General features: G+C 39.3%; 1 protein-coding gene across 1 annotated transcript in view; it reads right to left on the bottom strand.

The window, feature by feature from the left end:
- TENM2 (teneurin transmembrane protein 2) overlaps nt 1-22,458 on the bottom strand; it is a 1,209,082-nt gene extending 1,186,624 nt beyond the window's left edge. The window contains exons 1-2 of the mRNA XM_029218183.1: nt 22,434-22,458; nt 18,211-18,322 (exon numbers count right to left, since the gene is read on the bottom strand). The gene's annotated coding sequence lies outside the window, so the exon portion shown is untranslated. The remainder of the gene's footprint in view (nt 1-18,210; nt 18,323-22,433) is intronic.
- Nucleotides 22,459-25,965: the final 3,507 nt, after the last annotated feature.

Genomic DNA, 25,965 nt, shown 5'->3' with positions numbered 1-25,965 from the left:
ACCCGCAGTAGCTCCACTTTTTGAAGGAAATATACTGGAATAGTTTATTACCATTCTTCTCTGACAGTAATAAATCATTAAAAAAAAGAAAAGAAAAATAGGCCCACCTGTGCACTCAATATCAATTGAGGCTGATTATCAGAAACTGGTACTTTCTTTGTACTGGTACTTGAATTCAACAGGAATTACCTTTCTATATAGTCTGTCAATCCTCTATAACTAAAGAGAAAGCAGCCCCTCCCTTGAGTTAGAAACACCTAAGCCTTGCAGACAAGCCTTGCCTGCTGAGTTCTGAGAGCTCATGCCCTCTTGTCACCCAGCTCCAATCTTACTGGCAGCCCTGTACTCTAGACTCTGGACAACAAGTAAAGCGATTCAAGCTAAGAGCAGTTTAGTGACTGGGTCCAACCCAAGCAATATTTCTTCTTTCAAATTTCTTCCTACGCTCATCCCCCCTCCTCTGTCTTTAATTCCTGATGCTCGCTAATACATGTAATGCACTTGCATTTTCATCTATCTTGGACTTGCAGATCCTGTCCGAGCCCTCCCCTCATCCTCTCCTTATGTCAACATACTTGAACAGGAATGATACCATTACGAGAAAAGAAAAAAATAATCCAGTTTGAAATGAAATCACGTGTAGTGAAAACAACTGCAATTCACCTAAATTCTTTGAAAGAGCCCCTAATCTCCTTTGACATCTATACAAAATCACCCATATATCTTTTCACCTATTCTAATTAAACCATCACTAGCTACCAGCATTCAATTTAAGTATAAACCAAAAATTGAATGGGCATTTCGGGGGTCTCTTTTGCTCAGATATTTGTACAGTATATTAAAACATCGGCAAATTATTTTGTCTATTTTTAAATGTTATATGCTATTGCCATAATTAAATATTAGTATGTAAACAACAGGCAAAATAAAATTACTTTTTCTTGTCTAAGAAAATGTTCAGAATAATGTTTGGCTTCTGTGGCCTGGGGATTGGAGCAGTATTCATAACATTCTTTTAAGAAGGCATATTTCAAGCTCCAAATGATGGACTTTAAAAGTTCCTAAGAGGGCTTCCCTGGTGGCACAGTGGTTGGGGGTCCGTCTGCCAATGCGGGAGACACAGGTTCGAGCCCTGGTCCGGGAAGATCTCACATACCACGGAGCAGCTGAGCCCGTGCACCACAGCTGCTGAGCGTGCGCTGTGGAGCCCGCGAGCCGCAACTACTGAAGCCCGCACGCCACAACTGCTGAAGCCCGCGCGCCTGGAGCCCATGCTCTGCGGCAGGAGAGGCCACCGCAGAGAGGCCCACGTGCCTTAGTGAGGAGTAGCCCCTCTTGCCGCAACTAAAAAAAAAAAAAGAAAGCCCACGTGCAGCAACGAAGACCCAATGCAGCCAAAAATAAATAAATAAATAATAAAAGTTCTTAAGAAATTATAATTCGAAGACTTTCTGTACTTTTTATTAAAATTCTGATTTGGTGAGATGTAATTAGTAGGAAAGACAGACAATCATCCGGATCACATCTGATGAAACTGGGTCCAAATCAAGCAGTGCAGTATTTTGGGTGAATGCAGCAGCTTTGAGGTCCACAACTCTGGGTTCAAATCACACTTCAACCATTTACTTGGGGTAGGACTTCAGTCAATTGCTTGACCTGTCTAAGTCTCTGTTTTGTCGATGGTAAACTGTGGATAGTAATCACCTCATAAGTTTGCTATAAGAGTTAAAATGATATAATAAATAAGTATTTGGTCTAATAACCAGCACTAAGGAGGCACTCCATAAATGGTAGTCAGTGTTGTTGCTGTTATCTGATTAGCTTTTAGAGAATATTAATTGAAAATCAAGCTTTTATAATAATTGGGGACACTGTATTTTCTCCATGACAGCCATGATCATATTATTTAGAGACATTTGCATTAGATACCACTTGTGATCTATTTCCAAATACTGTTTTCACTTTGGATGATTTCATTATATCATGAGATTGGCGTAATTTTAACCATAGCTTGTTCATCCCAGCCAAGATAACTAACTTGTGCTACTCTGAGCATGACTTGCTCTAGCTCTTAAGGGATACTGTTCCCCTTACAAAGATCATCCTCCCAAATCTTGTCAAAGACCACCCTCTCTTTATTTGAAATCTACTTGGAACCTTACTTTGGCTGTTAAAATTTCCTGATGAATTTCAACTACCTTATATCAATATTACTGCCTTATAGCAGAGATTTTAAGCTTTGTATATCACACACAGAACATTCACTTAACAGATGTTTATTGGGTACCAAGTTTATGCAAGGTATTATTCTAGGTACCAGAAATACAACGCTGAACAAGTCAGAGAAAGTTCCTATGCTCTTTTGATTCCTAACTTTTAGTGATAGGAGATAAAAATAAAAACATAGGGCTTCCCTGGTGGCGCAGTGGTTGAGAGTCCGCCTGCCGATGCAGGGGACACGGGTTCGTGCCCCGGTCCGGGAGGATCCCACGTGCCGCGGAGCAGCTGGGCCCGTGAGCCATGGCCACTGAGCCTGCGCGTCAGGAGCCTGTGCTCCGCAACGGGAGAGGCCACAGCAGTGAGAGGCCCGCTACCACAAAATAAATAAATAAATAAATAAATAAATAAAAACATAAACCCAATAAACAAATTGGTCTCAATTAGTAACCTGGAAAAGGGAAAAATTAAACTACTTGATTTGAGAAGAACTGGAAAGAGTGCTGATCATCAGGAAAGGCAGCATCCTAGTTTATGGCCTCCCTTGAAATGCACTGCACAACCCCAGAAGGTGCTGCTTATATAGATTCCACTAAGAGGGTCTGTGAGCTAAGAGCTAAATGGCACAAGAGGAATGGCGTGCAAAGATCTAGGTAAAGAGCATTTCTGTAGAAGGGAAAAGAGAGACCAAAGACCCTACAGAAGGAATGAGCTCTGTATGCTCAAACAGAAAGCAGGACAATGGACTGCAGTATGTGAGCATGGGGGCAGATGCCCAAAGATAATGTGAGAAAGGTAGGCATTATGGCTCCCAGGACCAAATACATAACATTACTTATATAGCTTTTGCAAAATATGGATACATGGGCCCCACCACAGACCAATTAAATCACTATCACTAAAGGTGGAGTCCAGGGTCTGTGTGTGTGTGTGTGTGTGTGTGTGTGTGTGTGTGTTTGTGTGTGTGTGTCTGTGTGTGTTTTAAAGTTTCCTAAATGATATTAAAATGCAGCCAGCATTAAAAGCCATTGATAAAGAGCTTTGTAATCAGTGATCAGGGGTTATGATTACTACGTGGCGTTTTTCATGAATGTTCCTGGTTAATTTTTCGTGTCTCGGTAACCCATTAAAAGTTCATGTTCCAGGCATTCATAATCATCACGTCTTTGCAAAATGCCAACTAGAGACCTGTGCATGCAATAGTTGTAGTGTTGTGCAAGATGCACAAGACAAGGCTGTGATTGTCTTCTGTGAGCCTAAATCTGCTTCGAGTGCACTACAGAAACAGACTCAGGCTTCTAGGCATATTCCCAATTACATTTTAAAAAATAAACAAACAGGTGCATGCAAACACCAGCACTTAGCAGCTGGCTGCCATGCATTTCCTCCAGGGAAATGAAGATACTGGCTAGGAATTCTCCAAAGTATTTGAAAAAGAGACAAAGGAAGGTTCTTTTGCTTTGGGGTTAGGAGGTGAACAACACAGGAGCTCTGGACCATGAGAGGGGTCAATACCCCCATATGCTGATAAACATTCACCACGATATTCATCTTGTCAGAGTCCCAGTGATCTCTCCAAGAGGAAAGAATGGCTCCCCCCAGTTTTAAAAGTCAGAAAGCACAAGTACAGGGGAGAGATCTACCAGAGGAAGTTCACATGAAAAGCAAGAGGGAGAGCATGAGCAAAAAACTGTGGTGTTTGGAAATGACTGTTGGCATGTGTTAGAATTCCAAAGAGTCACTCCAGGATTGTTTGAGGTAGATATAGCTGGGACATCTGTCACCACAATGGCAGCCAGGGTTGGTTTTGATAAATTGCTGCGTCATGTGCTCAGTTTAAGAGACGGCCCTTCCCAACTGGAAGAGAATCATTCTTCAATTGTGGTTGACAGGAATTGCTAGAAGTCCAGGGAGACTTCTGGGTAATAGAGGATAGGAAAAAAAGTTACATCCTTGGTAGTTTATTCCTGAAATGGTGATAGTGGGGCACAAAAGTAGCTGTGAGCACTCCAGACTCACAGTCAACAGTCTTCCTTCCTGTACTGTTCCAACATTTGACCTGCAGGTATGGCTGACCTTAAACAAGGCTTTCAACATCCTATAATATTTACATATGCTTTGATACTCTGATTCTAGCTATTTATAATAGGGTTTTTGAATTTGAACCTGACAAATCTGACATCTGCCACTTACTGTGTGACTCACACAAGCCACTAGCAGGCAAGCTCCATGAGGATGGGGCTTTAAACCTGATTTTTTATAAGAATACACCATTGAAAAAATTAAAGCCAGATCCAAACCAAAATTAAAAAGAACTTTAAAGCCTTTGCCTCCTTTGTCTTAGTTTTTGCATCTTTAAAATGGGAATGATTATACCATCTCTCTTATAGATTTGTTAAGTATTAAATGAAATAATGCAAGCAAAGTACTTTGTGTGTTGCATAGGAATGGTAAACATTCAATATTATTAGTTGAGGAAAAATTAGTGTGAGTATAATGCCTTTCAGCAGAATATTGATAATGATAAGATAACTTTGCAATTATCTATAAATATTTTAACAAGAGAAGGGTGATCTCTCAGGCTACCTAACAATCACTATCTTGAGTATATGATCCCAAATGTAAGCTCCAAACTTCAAACTAAGTACCGTATTTCTAATGATAGTTAAAAATTATATCCAGATCTTTGATTCACCTATTTCAGCATCTTTGCTTTGAAAACTCCTCCCCTTTCATTCTGAGCTCAGTCTAGGAAAGAATAAAATCACCATGGTGACAACTGCCCTTTCTTTAGAGCACATTCAAATTTATGTTGAGCTTTTCTTGAATGCTGCTGTGTCTTGCCTTTGAATTGTGTCTTGGAGTCACTCCAAGGTCAGGGGAATTTCTTTACCACTTAAGGTGGCCTTCAAGGATACAAAAGAGCAATTTGGAGTTCATGATCTGGAATGGATAAATTTGAAAATAAATAATTCTATCATATTTGAATCAGGTGAATAATTTACCATGGTCCTCATGTTAAAGAAGTTGTGACTAAGAGCCTCATCCAACCAAAATGTATATATAATATCATTTTTTCCCTAGACTGTCTGATCAAGACATTGACTGAGTGAGTATTACTTATTCAGAAAGCTGCGATTCATAATATATAACATCAGCTTGGGTTCTAATACTGATGTGATACAGTAAACAAATTTGGGTCTTTTTGTTTTATATTAAACAATGATGAATTATACTGTGAAAAAAAAAGTGCTATTTCAATGCTTGTCCAACTTAGGAGAGAGAAGCTGAAAAACAATATGCAGGTAAGGCTGGGTGATGAACTGAAGCTTTAGTGAGTACAGAAGTTATGAGTCTGGAGTGTCCCATGGAGCACTGTGGGAATCAAATGAGATAATATATGTATGGTTAGTCCTTAGCAGAGCCAACCCATGATACTATATGGTCTCCATATGCTAGCTACTATTAAGTTCCAGAATTTATTATTATTGTTGTTGTTGTTATTGAATTTCAACATTTGGTCTAAAATATATCTACATTTTGGGGAAATTATCAATCTGTTTTGTATACATAAAGAACTAATATGGCTCTCCAAAGCAATCCCACAACCCAGAGCTTATGGGTAATTAGAGGCAAAATCCTGGATATCCTATAGATACATCTTCAAAATATTAGTCAGTACAGGCAGAGGGGTTTTGACAAAATAGTTAGAACTCACTACTTTGCAATGAATTTGGGAAAGCGTGATATGGTGTCTCTTATTACAAAATCCCTATAACCTTCCTCCCAGTACCCTCACCAAAAAATCACTACCATCTCTTATATCTGAATGAGAAAGCACACCAAAAGCAGAATCATCCTATAATGGCTAATTTCACACGTCCTCATCTAAACCAATGATCTTCAATATTCGATTGACGTAAGGAGGAAGCTTTAGAGCAGTAGACTAGGCAACTTTTCTGAAAGCATTTCCCTTGACAACCTCAGCTTACATACACACACACACACACAGACTGTAGTAGAGAATTATTTGTCTCATGAATCATCCTGCTTCATGTCCTGTTAAAATAGTCATGCCATTATGCAGGAGCACCATCTCTTTGCTCTCCATTGCCCTACCAATGGGCTTTTCCACCCCACTGCTAGCAATCCATGATGACTCCTAACAGTTAAAACTGAATGGGTCCTGGGACTTCCCTGGTGGTACAATGCAGGGGGCACAGGTCCAATCCCTGGGCAGGGAACTAAGATCCCACATGCCGTATGGTGTGGCCAAAAAAAAAACACTGAATGGGTCCTTTAAGGAAACTCAGTGGTCGGTGACATTTCTTTCCTGAAGCCCCTGTAGTCATATCCTCGTCCCAGGAGGGACATCTGTGTGTACTTTGGGGCTTCTGGATCAATTTAATATCTCAATCTGTGATACCAATGATTCGTCTGGCAGTGGTGGGTCTCCGAAACACTACTATAGTGACACTGGTGACCTCACTGAAGCTCATATATCTACTACATTTTCAATTAATTCACTTATTCTCTCTATGCCAATCCCATCAAAGTTCTTAGATGTAGTAACACAAATATGAAATGAACTCAGGGAAGGACCCTCAGCAGAAAGAATTCACTCATTCATTCAGACACTATTTATTGAGCACCTATAATGTCCCAAGCAGCTGGTTAGGCTTTGGGGATTTAGTAATAAGGAAGCCAGACACAGTGGCTGCCCTCTAGGAACTTACTTTCCTAAGGAGAAAAGCCTGAGTCAAGTTGGCTATTCCAAAAAGGTTTCCTGAATTAAAATCACAAAAAGAAGTGGCCACTGAGAGTCCTCACCCGAATGCTGTGGTTTAGAGAAGAGAGTCCCCAATAATTGTCTACAGACCAGTGCTGCCTCCCCGACCCACATTTTCATGACTTCGTGGCGGAATGAGCAAAAGGAGACTTTCACCGACCTTATATTCCACGAATTCTCTATGTAAACCCTCCGTTATGCTTACAGTGGTTCCTCTGTGGAGTTGGCTCACTCCATTTACTTTTTGCCAGCCTCTTACACCGCAAAATTTCCCAACCATATTTCCATCATTACCATCCCAATGGCCACCCTCTCACACCATCGGCATTATTTCTTACTATTTGTACATATCTTGATAAATTTTTGTTTTTTAAACACACTATTTTAAAAGTTAATGATGAAAGACTTAAGCATAAGAAACGGTATTGTTTGCTATGGCTAGAAGGTAGCTGTAAAAATAAATTAAATTTTTAAAACGTTCCTCATTTCAAACTACATACAGTTAGCTAATGAAAGCTCTGAGTCTGAGCCTGCTATCTTTTTTTTCCTAAAAGAGAGAAAAGAACAAGTTTAAGCGAGTTGTTAAAACCTTAGTAGATATAAACTGAGATGCTCTTCTTGAATTAATGGACTTATCAGAGAAATCTGAAATGGGAATAGCTTCCTCATTGCTCTGTTTCCCTGTTTCCCTGTTCTATTAATCACTTCAGTGCCCTGTACCACCAGTGACACTCATTTTGCTTTTTGGGTAATACTGCTATAATAATATGATGACTGTTGTTGCTACTGCTAATGACAATAGTCATAATAATTAAAATAACAACAACAACAACAAAAGTAAAAGTGCTTACTATAAGCCCAGCACTGTTTTATGGATTTTTACATTTTCACACGGAATAACCAACTGACTCTTCCTAACAGCCCATGAGGGAAGCACTTATACACATGGGAACCTGGAGCCCTTGAAAGTTTAGTAACATGATCAAGCCTGCTAAGTTTAAGAGCAGTCACTGATCAAACCTCAGCTCTAAGTCAGACAGACCTTGTTTCCAGCTTCATCATTGACTTTGCAACCCTGGGCAAGCCACTTTGATGCCACTTTGCAGAAAAAACTGAAACTTTGAGAGGTGACAATTAAATTACGTTTTTTCCACTATTACTTAGATGGGAATTCACCTTCTTGGGTTCCGCTGAGATGACCTTTCTTATTTCATGTAATTCTTAATTGAAAAAACTAATTCGTGAAATGTTTTATATGTGTGTCTTTTAAGAGAGTATAGTATGTCAAATGTGGTAAAAGTTTGTAAGTCTTTTTTGCTTTCTAAAAGGTTCAATTACATTGCAAGTATAAGTTGGTGCTTTAAAAGAATGAAAGAAGTGATATGAAATTCAGAGGTAAGAGTTATCATTGTAGTTATCATCGTGGGCAGCACGCATAAGGGAAAGCACCAGAGAATGGATGGCACAGAATGAGCCGTGAATAATGGCTGGGGATTTGATAAGCGCGCAGCAGAATAACAACAAGGGCTGCTTACTGAGGGCCTATTACACACCACCGACTGTGCTAGACTTTCACTGCAACCACTTCAAAACATTTGCCACAATGTTAGCCAGGAGTCGACATCATCTCATTTTACAGATAAAGAAAGTGAGACTCAGATATTAAACATGCTTCTCAAGGTTAAATAGCTAACGCATGACAGCAGAAGGCTTCAAGTACCACTCTCTTCCTCCCCTTCTTCTTCCTCCTCCTTTTTACTGAATTCTTATGCCAGTGTTTGCATTATGAGCTTTCAGGCTTTATTTGAGCATTTCTTTTCCAGATTGGGTTCAGAACCGAGGCAGTTGGACTGCGTCTGACTTAAGAACCAGACTGGGTCTGACTTAAGCTGGACTGGGTCCAGGGTGAGGCTTCAGGTGAATAAAATTTTGTTTTAAGGCTGAACAAGTAGGTTAACCTTACCAAAGATAATCTTGCATTACAGTGACCACAATGGAGAGCTTTCAACCATTTTAACATAAGCTTATCCATTTATGAGGTGCCCTAGAGAAAAAGGAGTCTCAGGTAGGCACTCACTACAAAGGGTAGAGGGAAAATTATTATTCCTTCCTCTATAGTTTCTGGTGACCAGAATGAAACTTAACGGGACACCATACTCACTCCAGAACCTAGATGGGATCCTGGGAAAACTGGCAGAAGCTGGCAAAGGGTGAGAATTCTTTCCGAAGTCAGCTGTCCCAGACCTGTATCTTTGGTGTCTGGTCAAGAGAGGAAGGTAAAATTTCATAGAGTCCTGAAACAGGACAGAAGGAGGCAGGGCACAACCTTTAAAAGAATGACATAGCCATCGAGGATATGACAAAAACTGGTTAGGACCAACTACGTCCACGATGGCAGAAGATGTGACTTCCAGTGGACCTTGAGCCTCATTATACACTCACTATAATAGATGGGCATATGCTAAATGACATACTCACAGGCAGCAGACACTTCAGAGGCCAAACATAAAAGGCCAAAAAGTGGGCGGTGGCCTGATTTCTAGGAATCCCCACCCCTTCCCTGAATAGTTGGAATAATCCTCCCACTCATTAGCCTATGAAATTACCCAGCCCGTAAAAACTAACCACCCCATATTTTGGGGCCTCTGGCCTTCTGAGAGGACCCACGCTCTGTCTGTGGAGTGTGTTTCTCCCATGGCCCCTCTCACTTTCTGAGACGACCCCATGCCCTGGAGCCACTCTTGTGTTTTGAGACATTCTGTCTATGGAATGTGCATCTCTCTAAATAAATCCACTCCTTACTTATCACTTTGTCTCTCACTGAATTCTCGTCTGCAGCAAGACATCAGGGACCTGAGCTTCATTAAATCCTGAGACCAGATGTGTGATCTCAATTAAAAGACAGAGGGTTCTCAATCTGGGTTGGGTGGTTTCAGTCCCTTCCTTTCCAAGCTTGGATTAGCAGGAAAAAACATTGATTATGGATCCTGTCTCTCCCAGAGATGCCTATGGCCTCTTGTTTATTTCATTTCATGTCCAGAGAACTTGATTTGGCGACTGGGAGGTTGAGGGGCCCCCAAATATGGCCAGACAGAATTGCGGGTTGCACTCTGTCTGTGGCCTGGTTCTACTGAGTGTTGCCAGCTCTCAGGGGAACTGAGTTTTTCTTTCTTATGTCTATCTTTGACATATGGCTCTGGGTCTTGGGAGGCCAATATCCTTTGCATTCTCTCTGGGGACTCCTCTTGTGTTCACAGCGTTGTTCAATACTGCCAAGAATATTTATTGTTTGTCCTGGCTGAAACCTGACAAGATATTCAAAAGGACTTTTTTTAAGTGGCCTTATGTTCAGAAGTTGGTCAAGTTGGAAGTTGATATTCAGAGCCTTATAGGAACTTTCTTTCAGGCCTTCTTCCCAAAGCTAAAATGAAACTACGTATCCACAGGGAAAGAAAAGCATTCTGAAGCTACTGTGGAAGAATTTACTAAAACATTCCAAAGACACCCAGCTCTAAATCTAGAACACGGGAATCTTTTGATTTCCGTCTTAGCTGAAGATCTTCTTCCTGATATAAAGAAGCAAATTGAGTATAATGTAGTTGGATGGCTGGGTCAGCTTCTGGATATCATTCAGGTTACAATCCAATTCTTTGAGAAACTAAAAGCAAACAGTTTTATTTGTCTTACAAATCTAGTGTTTACAAGAACAGAAATGTGACTATAGAAAAAATTCAAAGCCCACTTATCCTTTTTACCAACCCCAAAGCCTCCCCCATTCAACTGAAAGGCGTACAGATATTGTAAAAGTCTGAATTTAGGAAACAAAATCCCTTTTCTGAGAAACTTAAATCCTTTCTCTGTGTTCTCTGAGATGTAAATGCTCTACCTGGTCTTCTCTAGGAACCCAGAGCCATCTCTTGAAATGCAAACTTCAGGAAGGTAATTCTTATTAGAAAAAAAAAAAAAAAAGAAGCTATTTGGGAATTAGGTGAATGAAAATTCTTAAAAGTCTTTTCCACGAATATTAGTAAAAGCTTTAGCCATCTGAGCAGATAACCTTAACTTATTCTATGTGCCAGAAACACAATTTGGATTCAACTGTTCTTTTATAAGCTAGTGAGTTTTGCATTATTTTATTTGTCTCATGGCTAAAATTTTAAAACAAAAGCTGTAAGATCTGAGTTTGTCTGTAAGTTTATATATGTCTATGTATATATGTTATAGGTGTGTGATATTTTTTCTACCCCCAGATGATATCGCCAAATTTAATTTGTAAATAGTTCTATTTAATTGTCTCAAAGACAAACAACTGCTTATATAAATCAAGTATACTCTCAGAAATATAGAAATTAATTAAACTGTTTTTCATGTTTCATGATCTAGGATAATCTTCAGAAAATAAAAGCTAGTTTAAGTTTGTTGGCTTAATTAAAACAGGCATATTTTTAGTGTTATCAACATTAAACATACTACTTTTATTCTATCTTGGTTACTAACATTCAAATAAGCTCACGTTATCTTGGTTACAGAATTTATCAGCAAGAAAGAAAACTTAAGACTATGGTCAGGGGCTTCCCTGGTGGCTCAGTGGTTGAGAGTCCGCCTGCCAATGCAGGGGACACGGGTTTGAGCCCTGGTCCAGGAAGATCCCACATGCCACGGAACAACTGAGCCCGTGCGCCACAACTGCTGAGCCTGTGCTCTAGCGCCTTCAAGCCACGGCTGCTGAGCCCACATGCCACAACTACTGAAGCCCGTGTGCCTAGAGCCCATGCTCCGCAGCAAGAGAGGCCACCGCGATGAGAGGCCTGTGCACTGCAGTGAAGAGTGGACCCCGCTCACTGCAACTAGAGAAAAGCAACGAAGCAGCAACAAAGACCCAAAGCAGCCAGAAACAATAAATAAATTAAATTAAATAATAAAATAAATAAATTTAAAAAAAGACTATGTTCACCTGTTTAATGCCTCATGAAATTTTCATTAGTAATCTAAACATAATTGTTAAGAATAAGTAAATAAGTAGATGTAAATAAGATAGAAGTTTATAAATAAACTTTTCAACAATAATTATGCTTTATGACATGTCAACTTAAATATACTTTCCAAAATCTTTTTGGTCACTTGAAACCTTAATGCTCTACAGTCTTAAGATGGGGTTACATTCCAATAAGCCCACTGTAAATTGAAAATATAAGTTGAAAATGCATTTAATACCCTTAACCTACCAAACATCATACTTTAGCTTAGCCTACCTTAAATGTGTTCAGAACACTTACATTAGCCTATAGTTGGGCAAAATCATCTAACACAAAGCTTATTTTATAATAAAGAGTTGAATGTCTTCTGTAATTTATTGAATATTGTACTGAAAGTAAAAAACAGAATGCTGGCACAGGTATAGAATGGTTTTAAGTGTATCAGTTTTTGACCCTCATGACTGAATATCTGACTGGGAGCTGCAGTTCACTGCCGCTGCCCAGCATCACAAGAAAGCATCATACTACATGTACTAGCCCGAAAAAAGATCAAAATTCGAAGTACTGTTTCTACTGAACGTGAATCTCTTTTGCACCGTCATAAAGTTGAAAAATCTTAAGTCAAACCATCGTAAGTCAGGAACCATCTGTACAGAGATAAGTTAAACGATGACTATTCAATGAATATCTAGATAATTTCCAAATAAGGTGAAATATTGAAACATTAATTACTGAACACAGGTGCACCCACTTTCAACTTCTTTTTACAGAGGAACTGAAGATATTTGTAACTCTGAAATCAAGACTCCTGGCACAGAGCAGTGAAAACTTTGAATCACCCGATGCAGGTTTCCAGCTGAGATGGAATAAGGCAACTGCCTCGTGGTGTCAGTGCTCATATTATAAATAAGCCTTTTTCATTGTCTCCATAGTGTCACATTTTTACATTTTTGTGCATATTGCTGGTGATTTTGCTATTTAAAATGACCCCCGGGCTTCCCTGGTGGCGCAGTGGTTCAGAATCTGCCTGCTAATGCAGGGGACACGGGTTCGAGCCCTGGTCTGGGAGGATCCCACATGCCGTGGAGCAACTAGGCCTGTGAGCCACAATTACTGAGCCTGCGCATCTGGAGCCTGTGCTCCGCAACAAGAGAGGCTGCGATAGTGAGAGGCCCGCGCACAGCGATGAAGAGTGGCCGCCGCTTGCCACAACTAGAGAAAGCCCTTGCACAGAAACGAAGACCCAACACAGCCAAAAATAAATAAATAAACAAATGTGGGGGTTAAAAAAAAAAAAAAAGAATATTATTAAAAAAAATAAAAAATAAAATGACCCCCAAGCATTGTACTGAAGTGCTGTCTAGTGATGTAAGTGCAAAAAGGCTGTGATGTGCCTAATGGAGAAAGGACATGTGTTAGACAAGCTTTGTTCAGGGGGGAGTTATAGTGCTGTTGTCTGTGAGTTCACTGTTAACAATCAACAATGTATATTAAATAAGAAGTCTTTTTTTTTTCTTTTCTTTTTTCTTTTGTTTTTAAACAGAAACACACATAAAACAAGGTTACATATTGATCTATTGATTGATAAAAACGTTGCGACCACAGGGTTGCACTTACTTAATCCTCTATTCCCCCTAGGAGCAGTGGTTCAGCATTTGCTAATTCAGTGTTTTAGACAGCTTTATAGAACATGGCTACCACAAATAAGGAGACTCAACTGTATTTATTTATTTTCCCTATGCTCTTGATATTTTATTCTTTGTATGACTATGATCTTGTATTCTTACATTCTTTATTAAGATGCCTTACTTTTGCAACCCATTTTCTACGGAACTGGGTATGATATGCATGAACACAACACACACACACACAAATATCCATTTAAAGACCTTGACTATAATCTTTTGACTTATTTATAATTTATATTATGTATGATGGTATTTAATTTATATTAAACTGACCTTTTTTTTTTTTTTTTTTTTGCGGTACACGGGCCTCTCACTGTTGTGGCCTCTCCCGTTGCGGAGCACAGGCTCCGGACACGCAGTCTCAGCAGCCATGGCTCATGGGCCCAGCCGCTCCGTGGCATGTGGGATCTTCCTGGACCGGGGCATGAACCCGTGTCCCCTGCATCGGCAGGCGACTCTCAACCACTGCGCCACCAGGGAAGCCCTTAAACTGACCTTTTAACAATATATCTTTATGTTTTAGTTTTTCAGTCAAATTGAACTCATTTACTTATTTTCCTTTATTTACTCAACACCTTGTTGAGATGCTTGGTTTTACTCAAATTCTGTTCTATTTGTTCATCCTGTTTTGCATAGTTCTGAAGATACAATAAGCAGCTATAGGATACTTTTCTTCTTTTTGTAACTGTAGTATAATAGTAAACAAAGTCATTCAAAGGTATTCCATGTCAATTTTCCAAATGAGCTACTTAAAAATTTAAATAGCATTTTATAATTTTCTTAGTCCATGTTACAAATATCTCCCTGATATATATTGATACATTCAGGGACATGGAAACCAAAATCTGCATCCAATGATGGTTGGCAAAAATGCTAAGTACATTAGTCCCACTTCAGCATAAGTGACAACAGCAGGAATTTAAACAAGACAATCCATAATTTAGAAAGTTATGTAACTCTTTATAATAAAACATATGGTTTTCTCTAGAATAATCCCATGTTTTTGCTGGTCAAAAAATGTTCAATCAGTGGATCAGTATCTGGAGTAACAGATTGGACCCAAAAACTTGGTTCCCTTGAACAAAATATTTAACCTCTTGGACCGCAGATTTTAGGATTAAATAAGACTTTGTTTTTATGTTAAATAAAATAATTTATATTAAGGAGAAAACATGTTTTAAATGTGGTACATGGTATGCATTTACTAACTGTTCCTTTCTGCTTTTCATCTATTCATAATTGTTATATTAAAACACCACAAACATCATATATTAGTTCTGGTTATATAAGTTCTACTTTGTTCTTTAAATTTTCAAGAAAATATTTTGTGAAATATATAATATTGCATGACTGTATGTGAGAGAATGTGAAATATTTAAAGAAAACCTGCTGTAAGTCTCACAATGTTAGGAAGCAACTCAGGCATGTAATGCAGGGAAAAAAAAATTTCAAAATGCACTCATCTTAAAGGTTAGATGTTGAGTATTAAAGGGTGTTTCTCTGCAGGCAAAAAAAGCAAAGGGGAAAAAAAGAGCTTAGTGTAATACTTTCAAAATGATGCTAATAATTTCAGTTCTTATACAGAAGTGGATTTGAAACTAGAGAATAAATGTGTTAATCTTATTTTTTTAAAGAGACGTGGTCCCATATATTCAGTACATGCTGATTATTATGAACTCTTTAAATGGGAAGGAAAGTGAAAAATGTCACTTGCTTTCTACTGATGGGGAATTAAATCCACACCTCACCCACTGCCCATGTGTAGCTGAAAACACAGCCTTCATGTAGATCTGTTGATTTCCCCAAATTTCCTACCTAAAGTAGGGTTTCATTTCAATAATATTGGAAATCAAGAAACATTCGTTCTGTTTAGCCCTTATCAAAGGCAATCTTTCAAAGTATCACAGTTTTTTCTATGATTTTTAAGTTGCTTTCTCTTTCATCTTCATTTTTAAAATAGTGAAAAATAGCCAAAAGGCATGTTTTAGTGATGATAAAATCACAGCTTGCATTTCATCCTAGTCTAGTTGAAAGCACATACGACTGTCCTAGAACTATAAGAACCTCCATTTAAATCTTGTGTTTTCTATCAATCCACCATCACCATGGAGTAAAAACCATTTTATATACTACCAGTGAAGCAAAAGGAGCCACATGGAAACGTTTAAGGTAGATCCCTGGCCAGAAAAGCTGTATACTTTATTCTGCCTCTTATGAGCAAAGAGAGTATCATTTAAAACTTCAGGCATAAGCCTAAGTTGAAAAGAAAAATAGCCATCGGTGGTCTAGGAGGAAAGTGAAAACCTGGGCAAACACCAGCTTATATTTATAAAGCCTCCTATTGTCTGGGAAAGCTACTCTCACTGATTCTATTAGGGCTGCAAATGACACTCTGAATGAACAGCAGAGGGCAGAAGCCTTGCAGAGTCCTTTTCCAAGTAGGTGGGTATTTCCTGAGAACAGGTTCAACAGAATATAAAATATGATGCCAGAGAGTTATTGTGAAGAACTTCTTTTCAAAGTTAATAGTAGTTTTCTGAAAACTAAGCCTGGCCTCACTGACTGGCTTGTTATTCGGCCAAAATTCAAGGCATTTTTGGTTGCAATAGTCAATTACCAAAGTACTGCCCTAACTAAAATGATGGCAAAACCCAACGAGAACTTTGAGAAAGCATAATGAATTTTCAGGCCAGCACGTTAGGCAGATCACTGAGATTTGGAGACCTGCTTTCACTATCAAGGAAGTTCCTAAGACCATGTAGCCTTTTCTCCCTCTTCCCACATCTACATGCTACTCTTCATTATCCTCTGCCTGACCACCATGTACCAAAGATCCATCTTCTCCAGAAAACCTAATCAAAATGTTATAAGCCTTTTAGATGATAAACTTAGGATGATGAGCAAGAAAGGGAAAAACAGGGGACAATTGCTGGCTCTGACAAAGTAAGGAAAATCCTCTAGGAATCCTAAACACAGGCCTCCTTCTCCAATGCAGGATTCATTCTTCTAGGCCCTGCCCCACCAAACTCACCTCCTCTAACTCTGCAGTGTTCCCCTCTGTTACTTGCTCTGGGAGAGGACAGATGGGCTAGCATGGATATGTCAGAGTCTTAGGTTTGTTTCACCGTACGCCCTCCTATTCCTTCCAAAATTAACAACTCTGCATTTATAATGGATTTGCAACACTTGGTGATATTTCCTTAAGAATAGAAACAATGATGGACCCAAGTTTCCAAGACACGAAGTGGAACCGGGAGATGATTCTGGGAGAGGATGGTGCCTCATCTGTGTGTGAGCAACCGTGAAGTCAGAGCTGTGCTCTAACAAAATCAAGTTTTCCTTGTACAACCCAGTTTGGATCCGATCTCCAAGACACTAGGAACAACGTTACTTTAGAGAAAGTAGACTCTAAACTGACTGATTGAACTAAGCTGTCTGATGACTGTATTACACACACCTCCTTCCTGAGGGTATTCCCATCATCATCCCTCCCTTATTTCCATGCCCACTCCCTCAGCCACGTTAGACCTATACTCACTGCCTCATTTGCATTGGAAAAGCTTCTGCAAGCAATAAAAAAATATAGAAAAAGAAAAAAGGATTTAATCCAGATACCTTTTCCAGTTATCCATCTAATCACTTAAGAGTCTTTACTGGACCTCCTCTCATACCTCATCCTTGGCCACAAAAATCTCTATACATACTCAAATTACTGAAATTATTCTGTAACTAATGTTTTAGCTAAGTCAGATGTCCCATTCCCAAATTAGAAGTGCATAATATATTAGTTGTCCCCATAGAACTCATCTATGGGTCAAACTTGGTAGGATTTGACTTGTAAAAGTATAAAAGCAAGATAGAAGAAAGCAAAACACCAGAGAAAAATGGATGTAGGAAGCCCAAGAAAGCCTTAGGAAGACATTTGATATATGATGTTAGATGCTGTAGAAATATATTGAGGATGCCAGTTCAGGGACAATAAAAGCAGAAAGGATTTTACTAGGAGCATTAGAAAGGCTTGCCAGCTTCCTTTTTGCTTTCTGCCTGCACAGATTAACAACATCAAACAGATCAAGGGGAACAAATTTTTCTATCCAAAAGGTCTTTACACACGACAATGTGATGCTATGTGGTCCAGCTAATCAAAACCATCACCTTTTATTTCCATATGTACATAACAAATACCAAAAGTGTGGTGGCCAAATTATTCTTAGAGGCTAGGGAATGAGGAATTGGGGGCTGGAGGGGGAGTCCATCCAGGTAGATAAGAACCAGATGCATGACTGAAGAATGGTAAAGTCATTCTCTTGGGTTGGGAGCGAGAGAGACAATCGCAGATTGCAGAGAGAAAATGACAGTACTAATTACTTTTGTCCATAAGGAAAAAAGCAAAAAAAAAAAAAAAAAAAGAAAAGCCAGCTTTCCTGCACAGAGCTGGAAGAGCCCTATTTTGTGCTCTGCATGAAAGCACTTTGGTCAACAATGCAAACAGAACTTGAGGCACAGCAAAACACAAAATTGTAGCTATGATTCCACTCACCAAAATGGTGGATCTTCAATGTGCAACAGTGAGCTCTACAGGAGCACTCCGCAGCAAAGCCGAGTGATGAAGCAAGCCCCAGACCGCTTAGGCAATAAAAAGCTGGATGTGACTGTTAAAAAAGAAAAGAAAACAGGTAAGACTAAAATGAGCACATAAAACAAACAAAAAAAGAATAAAAATGCAAATAAATACCACATATCTTCAAAATGTAGGGAAGCTGGAATTGGGAGCTAAATTAGCTTAATTGTATACCTTACCCTTTCGAATATTTTTCAGAAGAGGAATGTAAAATATGGTATAAAACATATTAGTTCAGTTATTTTGACTATGGCACACCATTCCCATTAAGACACAATAGCATACCCATTTGTTATCCTTCAAATTGATGCTGTTTATAATAACACTGAAATGCACAGTATTAGAATGGGATATTATTTAAAGGCATCTTTCTAGCAATATACAGATTTTAGGTCTGCTCTTCACATTTATAGATTATTTATTTCATCTTAAAATGTACTGTTTGCTCACCCATACAGTTTGAGCATTATTTCGTCAACTTTTAAATTCAAATACTTGCTAGTTGGTGCCACAGTCAATAGGATATGGGAAGTCCCCTGACTCTAACACAACTTGCTTTGGACAAATGACCTAAGCTCTCCTTAGCTAAAATTTGGATATAACAGCACCTATTTCACAGAAATGTTGTGAAAATTAAACACAATAATCTATCAAAGCATTTAGTACAGTGCCTGGCACAAGGCATCCCTACATTACTTGTCAGCTGTCATTGTTGTCACATTTGTTACCACGACTCCAAGGCCACAGGTCCGAAATCATCAACAGAGATTTTTGGGCTCATTTCCCAATGATTAACTCTTAAAAATTCACACACACCCCTCCCCCTTTCAAAAAAGTCCACAAATTAAGTGAATTTGCTTAAGACATTCGCTATTCATTAGATTCCCTTCTCCCCTGGCAGTAAGACTGGGGCAGTGATGGAGACACAGGCAGATTTCTTAAGTTTGCAAAGGAATTTCACAAATAATGCAAACATGAAAAGAAAGGTCAACAAAGAGAAACAACAGTTGAAAATGAATGGTTCTAATTTCCCAGCTCTGTTCGACTCATTCTCATCCCCTGAGTACTAACGTAGTCATCCACATGTCAAAAGGAGCCACCCCCCACCAATCAGCCAACCCAGGTAGGTTCCCAGGCAGTGCTGCTGAGCAAGAGAGGGGCCAGTCTGACTGAGCCCATCTCCAGTGCCCAGATGTGGCCACAGCTGGATACCACCCTCCTAATCACCTTCCTCCCAAGGGAAAGTATTATTTTCAGACTGATGGCTCTATCTTCCCTGGCCACTCTGAAAAGCCTTCCAGCCCTCCACAAAGACTCCTGGTAGGATGTAATAAATACTGGGTGCTAGCTTCCTGATCTTCCAGACAGGAAGAGGGCTTGCCATAGAGCAATGGAGAGCACAGAACTTAAATCACTGCAGACCTGAGTTTGAATTGTGTCTCTATCACTAATAAGTACAATCTCATACAAGGTTCCTCAGACCCTCTGAGCCTCAGTCTACTTATCTGTAAAATGGGAGCAGGAGCAAAACTCCTACAACACAAATTTGAATAGGGAAAGAAAATGTTTCTAGAACACAGCAGGCATAAAACAAATGTTCATCGCAATTTCTGCTTTCCTTGCTCTGCTATCTTGCTTATTTTGGTACATTGATAGTCTGATTTTAAGGAAATGATAGAATTAGAATTGTCTGATCAAAACTATGTGTCTTCAAAAGACAAACTGACAAGACTAGACAGAATTATAAGACCTTGTGTCAACTTGCTTTGTTTTTAATTTTGTTTTTTTTTCCAAGTTTTCAACTTGGCAATCACAGCCCAGCAAAGCAATACAGTTCTTTGATTTCCTCCTTAGAAACTCCGCAGCCTTTATTGTCTTTATATTGTACAACTTTAGCACTTAATTATATCCTACCTTGTAATAATTAGGTGTCCTTATAATCAAGTCTGTTTACTCACTTGTGCAGTTCTGATCCTTTAATCTCTCTTGAATATTAGTTTTTAATGCTAATAAGAGCCACAATTTAACAATTTTATTACTAAATAAAATTGAGAGAATATTTTGAAGATTCACTAATGGGTTGAATCTAAACCTTACTTTTATAATTAGGAATAGTACCAAGTCATAAAAGTAAGCCTCAACAGTAGAAACACATGGAGCTTGTATGCTTTCCCATGGACTAGTTGTACAGCCTTGAACAGGTCACTGACCTTCATCTTTGGACCTGTAAATAAGCCTGCACTTAAGTCAAATATTTGTTTCAGCTAGATCACAAATTCATTTTAAAGAGAAGTTAGGAATTCTCTATAACAACAAGACAGCTGTTAATTTTAGGCAAGAGATATGTTACTGGCTTTGTTACTTCAAATCATGTTAATTATAAATTTAAAAGCCTGTTACTAGAATGTAAAATAAAAACAGGCATGGTCAGTGTACATAGTGCATTTAATACAGCATAATGATTAATAAATCTCTAGCCTCTACAGTTAAACTGCTTGGGTTTAACATGTGACAAAGACACAATAGCCATGGATTCCAAGACAAATTTCAAACCTCTATGTTTCTTAGACTCCTCCTGGGTAAAATAGGGATAATAACAATATCTAATTTACAGGGTCGTTGTAAAGATTACATAGATAATTCACTTAATGACTGGTACATACTAAATGTTAGCTATTATTATGTTTTATTAGTGAAGTAGAATTACATAAAAATCTGCTTTCTGAAGTATCAAATTTACCTCATATTATATGCATTATGAATATTTGTCAGTTGGATAAATGGAAATGATTTTTTGCCCAGTATAGTTCACTTATCAAATATTCAGTAACAAATAATGCAAGCTTTAAGGCAATACATTTACCAAATGTTGTTATTTATTAGGTTTCCGTCTACACTGATATGTCAGATAATGCATATATTGATTGAAATTAAATCTTATTAATTAACTTATAATGAAACTAACCCAACCCAAACTGTAATTTTTTGTTCTAAAATATAAATCTTTGTTAGATTTTATAGACTTTATGTAACTACAATGAAATCTATAGTTTCAAATTTATTTTTGAATATTCTTTTACAGTATCATTGTTTAAAAAAACGTACAGTTAAATAAAACAAAGACAGAGGCTTCCAGGAAGATGGCGGAAGAGTAAGACGCAGAGATCACCTTCCTCCCCACAGATACACCAGAAATACATCTACACGTGGAACAACTCCTACAGAACACCTACTGAACGCTGGCAGAAGACCTCAGACCTCCCAAAAGGCAAAAAAAAACCCACGCACCTGGGTAGGGCAAAAGAAAGAAGAATAAACAGAGACAAAAGGGTAGGGACGGAACCTGCACTAGTGGGAGGGAGCCGTGAACGGGGAAAGGTTTCCACACGCTAGAAGCCCCTTTGTGGGTAGAGACTGCGGATGGCAGAGGGGGGAAGCTTCGGTGCCATGGAGGAGAGTGCAGCAACAGGGGTGCGGAGGGCAAAGTGGAGAGATTCCCGCACAGAGGATCAGGGCCAACCGGCACTCACCAGCCCGAGAGGCTTGTCTACTCACCCGTCGGGGCGGGTGGGGCTGGGAGCTGAGGCTCGGGCTTCGGTCGGAGTGCCGGGAGAGAAATGGGGTTGGCGGTGTGACCACAGCCTGAAGGGGTTAGTGCGCCACGGCTAGCCGGGAGGGAGCCCGGGAAAACTCTAGACCTGCCGAAGAGGCAAGAGACTTTTTCTTCCCTCTTTGTTTCCTGGTCCGCGAGGAGAGGGGATTAAGAGCGCTGCTTAAAGGAGCTCCAGAGACGGGCGCGAGCCGCGACTAAAAGCGTGGACCCCAGAGACGGGCATGAGATGCTAAGGCTGCTGCTGCCACCACGAAGAGTACTGTGTGCGAGCACAGGTCACTATCCACACCCCCCTTCCGGGGAGCCTGTGCAGCCCACCATGGCCAGGGTCCTGGGATCCAGGGACAACTTCCCCAGGACAGCGCGCCTCAGGCTGGTGCAACGTCACGCCAGCCTCTGCCTCCGCAGGCTCGCCCCGCACTCTGTGCCCCTCCCTCCCCCAGGCCTGAGTGAGCCAGAGCCCCCACATCGGCGGCTCCTTTAACCCCGTCCTGTCTGAGTAAAGAAGAGACGCCCTCCGGCGACTTACACGCAGAGGCCGGGCCAAATCCAAAGCTGAGCCCCTGTGAGCTGTGAGAACAAAGAAGAGAAAGGGAAATCTCTCCCAGCAGCCTCAGAAGAAGCGGATTAAAGCTCCACAATCAACTTGATGTACCCTGCATCTGTGGAATACATGAATAGACAACGAATCATCCCAAATTAAGGAGGTGGACTTTGAGAGCAAGATTTATGATTTTTTCCCCTTTTCCTCACTTTGTGTGTATGTGTATGCTTCTGTGTGAGATTTTGTCTGTATAGCTTTGCTTCCACCATTTGTCCTAGGGTTCTATCTGTCGGTTTTTTGTTTTTGTTTTTAATTCCTTTTTCTTAATAATTATTCTTTAATAACTTTATTTTATTTTACTTTATCTTCTTCCTTCCTTCCTTTCTCTCTCTCTCTCTCCCTTCCTTCCTTCTTCTTTCTTTCTTTCTTTTCTTCCTTCCCTCCTTTAGACAACAAATCATGCCAAATTGAGGAGGTGGACTTTGAGAGCAAGATTTATGATTTTTTTCCCCTTTTCCTCTTTTTGTGAGTGTGTATGTGTATGCTTCTGCGTCAGATTTTGTCTGTATAGCTTTGCTTCCACCATTTGTCCTAGGGTTCTATCCGTCTGTTTTTTGTTTTTCTAATTTTTTGTCTCTTAATAATTATATTTTTATTTTAATAACTTTATTATATTTTATCTTACTTTGTTTTATTTTACGTTATCTTCTTCCTTTCTTTTTTTCCGTCCTTCCCTCCTTCTTTCCTCCCTCCCTCCTTTCTTTCTTTCTTCCTTCCTTCCTTCTACTAATTCTTTCTTTCTACTTTTTCTCCCTTTTATTCTGAGCCATGTGGATGAAAGGCTCTTGGTGCTGCAGCCAGGAGTCAGTGCTGTGCCTCTGAGGTGGGAGAGCCAACTTCAGGACACTGGTCCACGAGACACCTCGCAACTCCACATAATATCAAATGGCAAAAATCTCCGAGAGATCTCCATCTCAACACCAGCACCCAGCTTCACTCAACGACCAGCAAGCTACAGTGCTGGACACCCTATGCCAAACAACTAGCAAGACAGGAACACAACCCCACCCACTAGCAGAGAGGCTGCCTAAAATCATAATATGTCCACGGACACCCAAAAACACACCACCAGATGTGGAACTGCCCACCAGAAAGACAAGATCCAGCCTCATCCACCAGAACAAAGGCACTAGTCCCCTCCACCGGGAAGCCTACACAACCCACTGAACCAACCTTAGCCACTGGGGACAGATACCAAAAACAACAGGAACTACGAACATGCAGCCTGCAAAAAGGAGACCCCAAACACAGTAAGATGAGCAAAATGAGAAGACAGAAAAACACACAGCAGATGAAGGAGCAAGATAAAAACCCACCAGACCAAACAAGTGAAGAGGAAATAGGCAGTCTACCTGAAACAGAATTCAGAATAATGATAGTAAAGATGATCCAAAATCTTGGAAATAGAATAGACAAAATTCAAGGAACATTTAACAAGGACCGAGAAGAACTAAAGATGAAACAAACAACAATGTACAACACAATAAACGAAATAAAAAATACTCTAGATGGGATCAATAGCAGAATAACTGAGGCAGAAGAACGGATAAGTGACCTGGAAGATAAAATAGTGGAAATAACTACTGCAGAGCAGAATAAAGAAAAAAGAATGAAAAGAACTGAGGACAGTCTCAGAGACCTCTGGGACAACATTAAACCCACCAACATTCGAATTATAGGGGTTTCAGAAGAAGAGAAAAAGAAAGGGACTGAGAAAATATTTGAAGAGATTATAGTTGAAAACTTGCCTAATATGGGAAAGGAAATATTCAAGTCCAGGAAGCACAGAGAGTCCCATACAGAATAAATCCAAGGAGAAATACACCAAGGCACATATTAATCAAACTGTCAAAAATTAAATACAAAGAAAAATTAAAAGCAGCAAGGGAAAAACAACAAATAACATACAAGGGAATCCCCATAAGGTTAACAGCTGATCTTTCAGCAGAAACTCTACAAGCCAGAAGGGACTGGCAGGACATATTTAAAGTAATGAAGGAGAAAAACCTGCAACCAAGATTACTCTACCCAGCAAGGATCTCATTCAGATTTGATGGAGAAATTAAAACCTTTACAGACAAGCAAAAGCTGAGAGAGTTCAGCACCACCAAACCAGCTTTACAACAAATGCTAAAGGAACTTCTCTAGGCAAGAAACACAAGAGAAGGAAAAGACCTACAATAACGAACCCAAAACAATTAAGAAAATGGGAATAGGAACATACATATCGATAATTACCTTAAATGTAAATGGACTAAATGCTCCCACCAAAAGACACAGATTGGCTAAATGGATACAAAAACAAGACCCTTATATATGCTGTCTACAAGAGACCCACTTCAGACCTAGAGACACATACAGACTGAAAGTAAGGGGATGGAAAAAGATATTCCATGCAAATGGAAACCAAAAGAAAGCTGGAGTAGCAATTCTCATATCAGACAAAATAGACTTTAAAATAAAGACTATTAGAAGAGACAAAGAAGGACACTACATAATGATCAAGGGATCGATCCAAGAAGAAGATATAACAATTGTAAATATTTATGCACCCAACATAGGAGCACCTCAATACATAAGGCAAATACTAACAGCCATAAAAGGGGAAATCGACAGTAACACATTCATAGTAGGGGACTTTAACACCTCACTTTCACCAGTGGACAGATCATCCAAAATGAAAATAAATAAGGAAACACAAGCTTTAAATGATACATTAAACCAGATGGACTTAATTGATATTCATAGGACATTCCATCCAAAACAACAGAATACACATTTTTCTCAAGTGCTCATGGAACATTCTCCAGGATAGATCATATCTTGGGCCACAAATCAAGCCTTGGTAAATTTAAGAAAATTGAAATTGTATCAAGTATCTTTTCCGACCACAACGCTATGAGACTACATATCAATTACAGGAAAAGATCTGTAAAAATGCAAACACATGGAGGCTAAACAATAAACTACTTAATAACGAAGTGATCACTGAAGAAATCAAAGAGGAAATTAAAAAAAATGCCTACAAACAAATGACAGTGGAGACACGACGACCCAAAATCTATGGGATGCAGCAAAAGCAGTTCTAAGAGGGAAGTTTATAGCAATACAATCCTACCTTAAGAAACAGGAAACATCTCGAATAAACAACCTAACCTTGCACCTAAAGCAATTAGAGAAAGAAGAACAAAAAAATCCCAAAGTTAGCAGAAGGAAAGAAATCATAAAAATCAGATCAGAAATAAATGAAAAAGAAATGAAGGAAACGATACCAAAGATCAATAAAACTAAAAGCTGGTTCTTTGAGAAGATAAGCAAAATTGATAAACCATTAGCCAGACTCATCAAGAAAAAAAGGGAGAAGACTCAAATCAATAGAATTAGAAATGAAAAAGGAGAAGTAACAACTGACACTGCAGAAATACAAAAGATCATGAGCGATTACTACAAGCAAGTC

Source organism: Monodon monoceros, unplaced genomic scaffold (genome assembly GCF_005190385.1).
Source record: "Monodon monoceros isolate NGI ecotype Baffin Bay Population unplaced genomic scaffold, NGI_Narwhal_1 Super_Scaffold_12, whole genome shotgun sequence".
Taxonomy (NCBI): domain Eukaryota; kingdom Metazoa; phylum Chordata; class Mammalia; order Artiodactyla; family Monodontidae; genus Monodon; species Monodon monoceros.
The sequence above is the reverse complement of the archived record's forward strand: the minus strand, read 5'-3'. Positions and strand labels throughout refer to the sequence as shown.